Genomic DNA, 5,650 nt, shown 5'->3' with positions numbered 1-5,650 from the left:
ACACTGAAAAAGCACAGAGGCCAACTTTGACATGAAAAGGTGTAAAAACAAGTACAAGATATTCACAATAAGCAGACCTCAGTGCAAGAAAGAGTCTTTCCAACACTGATAAGCACAGAGGCCAACTTTGACATTAAAAGGTGTAAAAACAAGTACAAGATATTTACAATAAGCAGACCTCAGTGCAAGAAAGAGTCTTTCCAACACTGAAAAAGCACAGAGGCCAACTTTGACATTAAAAGGTGTAAAAACAAGTACAAGATATTTACAATAAGCAGACCTCAGTGCAAGAAAGAGTCTTTCCAACACGGAAAAATCACAGAGGCCAACTTTGACATGAAAAGGTGTTCAAACAAGTACAAGATATTTACAATAAGCAGACCTCAGTGCAAGAAAGAGTCTTTCCAACACTGATAAGCACAGAGGCCAACTTTGACATTAAAAGGTGTTCAAACAAGTACAAGATATTTACAATAAGCAGACCTCAGTGCAAGAAAGAGTCTTTCCAACACTGATAAGCACAGAGGCCAACTTTGACATGAAAAGGTGTTCAAACAAATACAAGATATTAACAATAAGCAGGCCTCAGTGCAAGAAAAAGAGTTTCCAACACTGATAAGCACAGAGGCCAACTTTGACATGAAAAGGTGTAAAAACAAGTACAAGATATTCACAATAAGCAGACCTCAGTGCAAGAAAGAGTCTTTCCAACACTGATAAGCACAGAGGCCAACTTTGACATTAAAAGGTGTAAAATTAAGTACAAGATATTTACAATAAGCAGACCTCAGTGCAAGAAAGAGTCTTTCCAACACTGATAAGCACAGAGGCCAACTTTGACATGAAAAGGTGTTCAAACAAGTACAAGATATTTACAATAAGCAGACCTCAGTGCAGGAAAGAGTCTTTCCAACACTGAAAAAGCACAGAGGCCAACTTTGACATGAAAAGGTGTAAAAACAAGTACAAGATATTTACAATAAGCAGACCTCAGTGCAAGAAAGCAAGGTGGGGAGGGGGTACTCACCTTCCACTTCACTGACACGCATCAGCATCCAGTTCTTCATGAGAAGAGGGGGAGGATGAGAGGGCGATGTACTCACCTTTACTGACACGCTCGGTATCAGTGTCCCACGCTTCATCAGAAGAGATGGCGCTCAGGAGACTGTCATCAAGGATCCTGATGACTTCAGAAAAGTCTCGTTCTTGGGACGTTCAACAATGTAGTCAAGACAGCCTGTAAGGAAACAAAGTTTAAAATAACAGTAGGAATGTAGTAAGCACCCAGTGCTAAAGCTACAGGCTACATTCATATCAGACTGAATGACACTTTACTTGTTCATGTGAGAAGAAAACAAGATTTCAACTATGTCCACAATCATTAAGTGAAGCATCCAAATCTCTGCCAAGGCAGCTCACTCTGTGCACACTACACTTTTAAGGTAACAGTATTGTATTTTGTATACATTCATTTTGTTTATTTGTTCTTTTTAAACCTTTATGCAAACACTACGTTGGACTAGGTCATGGATAATAGGTACTGATTTGTAAAGAACTGGACATGAATAGCATACTGCAGTAAATCCATAAATAATTTAGCAGCTCATTCTCATATTTTTTTTAATTCTTTCATTAACGATGTAAAATATAACGAAACATTTAATCTCCCCATGTACCAATTCCATGTCCTAAATATTGCTAATACAAAAAAGGCAGTAGAACTCCACACACAATTTTAAAAATAAAACACATTTTTGTAACAGTTTGACTTCATGAATATTTTTTACTATGATTGATGTTTTCAATATTCTTTTTTATATTATTTCATTTTATTTTATTTATCATCGCATATGTAGCTGGGAAAAAGTTATAGTTTATTCAAATGAAGCCTTTGAGAAGAAAATGATGTCAGGACCTACAGGGGACCTGGTGTGTTTACTCCTATATGTCCCTAACATTGTGAGGAGATGCTGTTACCATAGAAACCGATATACACATATACATATGTATATTTGGGGAGGGGGGCATTTTACGAATTTTAAGCTCATTTTAACCATTTCATTGGAAAAAAGTGTCAAATTTGAAGGCTTCAAATCAAAGTAAAACCTTTTTTCACATTCATACACCAGTCGGTAATAAATTCTACACCTCTCCTGGAAAATTTAAAGCATAAAAGCGATTTGCCAGGAAAAGTCTTAGAACACACTTATTTTGATCACATTAAAACGTGATATTCACACTGGAACCTGTAAAATTACTATAGTCATCTAGTGATTCTTGAAATAATTGAAGAAATTTTGAAATGTACCTGGTGGCTGTCGACGAGTCGGGGTCCACGATCTTCAAGCTTTGCTGTTATGATGAAACACAAGTACAAAAGATCCAAAGATGCAGTAGTTGTTGTTGCTTTGTAGTAAAATCCGCTTTCTGTAGAAATATTCTCCAAAAGTTATCTTTCCACAAGCTGAGCTTGGAGCAGGTCAAGACAAATCCAAGAGCAAGTGTAAAGGAACAGCTGGAACCTTGCGCAGCATTCATATACCAACAGCCTGCATGGTTACGGTTGCTAACATGCGTGTGCACGTGATATAACTATATGAACTGAGCCCATCAGTGTAATTTACAGTAAAGTTATGGTCATTTATAGTTACTGCCTTTGTCACCCTTTATGTGGGATGTCTAATAACCATGTAGGTATATCCAGAAATAAACACAGATATTAGAAAGCAGTAAGTCAGTACCTGAGATGTTTGTTTCAGTGAATAACATTAGCATAGCTCATGCTAATATTACAGCTTCACATTTTTCTTTTCAAAGGTAACAAAAACTTTGCGTTCTCGCTACTTACCATGCTGTAATACAGGTATATGCTAGCAATGACAACATTTAACAGATGTTTTTTAAATGCTAGCCGTGCTAATTAGCCTTAGGATCGCTTGAGGTCTTGTTTCCAGCTCTAGTTGTCATAAGGGAACTTAGGCCTGTGCGAGCCTTTGGCACGAAAATGAGTCTCGTAAAGCTCACTATTAAACTGACAAAAAGCCTTAGAACCTAGAAACTATTATTCTTACAACTGTGCTGTGTTTATGTTATAACATATAGCAAGAACCTATAACTATAATTGACATTTGACCTCACTGAATGATTATAGCTGTCAGGGTTCCTGGGTCGTTGACCCAGTGATTTCAGTTTGTTCATGTTCAGTTTGGTTCGCCACATTAATGTTCTCACTTCCTGTTTTTTCCCGTGTCAGCTTGTCTCCCGTGTCATTAGTCAGATTATGTTCAGCCCTGTACTCACCTGTTTCCAATCATTGTCATCATTCACCTGTGTATTTAAGTTCCTCGGTTTCACCAGTTCTCTGTCGTGTCATTGATGTTGATGTTCATGTCGTCCCTCCGTCTGTATGTTCAGTTAGTCAGCCAGCCATTCTTCCAGTCTTTCAGCCAGCCAGTCACTCCATCTGTCCTGCTTTGTTCACTCACCCTCCAATAAATCCCCTTCATTTCTGCACCGTGAGTCCAGCGTTTGGGTCCTCCTTCTTTCGTCCACGACCTCACCCTGAATGACACGACCCGTGCCACGAAGACACGATGTGGACCCAGCGGACTCGGACCTCTTCGAGCGGCAGGACGCAGCGCTCTCCATTTGGGCGGAAAAACTCAAGGAGAGACAGCGGCTCTTCGCGGAGCGAGAGCACGTCTTCGAGGGCACTCGCTTGGCTCTGGGCGGGCCTCGGAGACGCCGCGTTCCCCCACCTGCTGCCTCACCTGCACCGGAGCATTTGCCGCGGAGAGTGGACGTTTCACGCCGCGTTGCGGCCGCTCCCTCTCTCGCCGCTCCGCTCCTCGCTCACACACCTGCCGCCTCATTCGCCGGACCTCCACCATCGCCACGGCACAACGGCTACGCCTCCCACCTCGGCTCAACGGAGGCTACCGCGCCAGAGGCTCAGCTGTTTATCCCGGCCGCTTCCTCTTCCCGGAGAAAGCGGCGCACACGCCGCCATAAAATGGACTATTTACAGCAATTCCCCGTGGTGAGTTCCAGCGACTGTTTTCCACCCTCATTTGACTCTCCACTTCAAACCAATAGTAAACCCATCTCTGATTCATGGGACGTTTCCCTCCTAGAGGATGAAGTGGACTGGGAGGATTTTTTCTGCTCTGCTCCCCCAAAGACTGTTCAGTCAAAAACTGTAAATAGTGGTGGCAGAAGGACCAGAATAAATCCCAATAGACCTGTCAGTATCACTCACCCAGTCATCATTTCCACTCCTATCAGTCAGCTGACACCCACACCTGTGCCTGCTCCCAGGATGAGGGCAGCTGTGACCACGTATACCTCCACACTCACTTCTGTTCCTCGGGTGGGGGTGACTGGTGTCCAGCCACCCCCCGTGCCTGTCCCAGCACCTAGGCTGAGGGCGGCCAGAACCCAGCCTGACCCCCCTAGAGGCGAGGCAGAGCTAACCGGTTCAGCTGCTACTTCACCACTTCATCCACCTCCTAACCCAGCCTTTCACGCCCTCGCAGTATCCCTAGTTAGATTAGCTGAACTGTCCCCTGCCCAGGCACCAGCCTTACGAGCCCAAGCCGTAATTTTATCTCCGTCACTAGCTCACTCTTTAGCTCAGCCATTAGCCTCACCGGCCTCTGTTTATCCGTCAGTCTCCTTAGTCCAATCAGTTCCCTCACCTGCTGTCCAGTCTCCTGCTGCCCTCCAGTCAGTTCAGCCACCTGTAGCCCAGTCTCCACCTGTCCTCCAGTCACCTGTAGCCCAGTCTCCACCTGTCCTCCACTCTTCTGTAGTCCAGTCTGCCGCCCAGTGCCCTGTAGTCCAGTCGCCTCCTGTTTCCCAGTCACCTGTCCACCATCCCGTCCAGTTCCCGGACCTGCAGCCACAGCACCCAGAGCCAGCTGTGAGCCTTCCTGCTTCTCAGCCAGGGGTTTCCGCACCCTCTGGCCCGGCCGCTCCTCAGCCAGGGGTTTCCGCACCCTCTGGCCCGGCCGCTCCTCAGCCAGGGGTTTCCGCACCCTCTGGCCCGGCCGCTCCTCAGCCAGGGGTTTCCGCACCCTCTGGCCCGGCCGCTCCTCAGCCAGGGGCCTCCGCACCTACTGGCCCTGCCTGTCTCCGGCCTCAGCCTCAGCTGCACCCACGCCCGGCCCGGCCTCAGAGCCTTCGTCCGCTGCAGCCTCAGAGCCTTCGTCCGCTGCAGCCTCGTTTGGGTCTGGAGCTAAACGGCCATTTTCTAGACCGCTGGCTAGGCCACTGGCCGGGCGCCATCGCCGTCGTGGGCGGCCGACAGACCCTCTTCGCCTGAGTGGCCGCCGTCGCCTTCCGCACGGCCGGCCCCCCGAACTGTGTCCACGTCGCCGCCGTTGCCTTCCACGCGGTCGGCCCCCGGACCAGTGCTGTCGCCGTTGCCGTCCGCACGGCCGGCCCCCCGAACTGTGTCCACGTCGCCGCCGTTGCCTTCCACGCGGTCGGCCCCCGGACCAGTGCTGTCGCCGTTGCCGTCCGCACGGTCGGCCCCCTGAACTGTCTCGTCTCGGCCACGGGCCGCGTGGACGCCCACCTGAACTGTCTCGTCTCGGCCACGGGCCACGGGGGCGCCCACCTGAACCGTCTTGGTGTGGACTCCGTCCCG

General features: G+C 47.6%; 1 long non-coding RNA gene across 1 annotated transcript; it reads right to left on the bottom strand.

Moving 5' to 3' along the window:
- Positions 1-1,114: 1,114 nt before the first annotated feature.
- Positions 1,115-3,484, bottom strand: LOC147310878 (uncharacterized). The gene is made up of 3 exons (XR_015125502.1): positions 3,301-3,484; positions 2,309-2,352; positions 1,115-1,237 (listed from the first exon to the last, which is right to left on the bottom strand). It is a non-coding gene; the product is annotated as an uncharacterized LOC147310878 (long non-coding RNA).
- Positions 3,485-5,650: the final 2,166 nt, after the last annotated feature.

This window comes from Aulonocara sp. 'chitande type north' Nkhata Bay, linkage group LG16, assembly GCF_057382095.1.
Source record: "Aulonocara sp. 'chitande type north' Nkhata Bay isolate Kocher_YH1m ecotype deep benthic linkage group LG16, A_spYH_male_GT1.1, whole genome shotgun sequence".
Lineage (NCBI taxonomy): Eukaryota > Metazoa > Chordata > Actinopteri > Cichliformes > Cichlidae > Aulonocara > Aulonocara sp. 'chitande type north' Nkhata Bay.
This window is presented reverse-complemented; position numbering and strand designations above follow the sequence as displayed.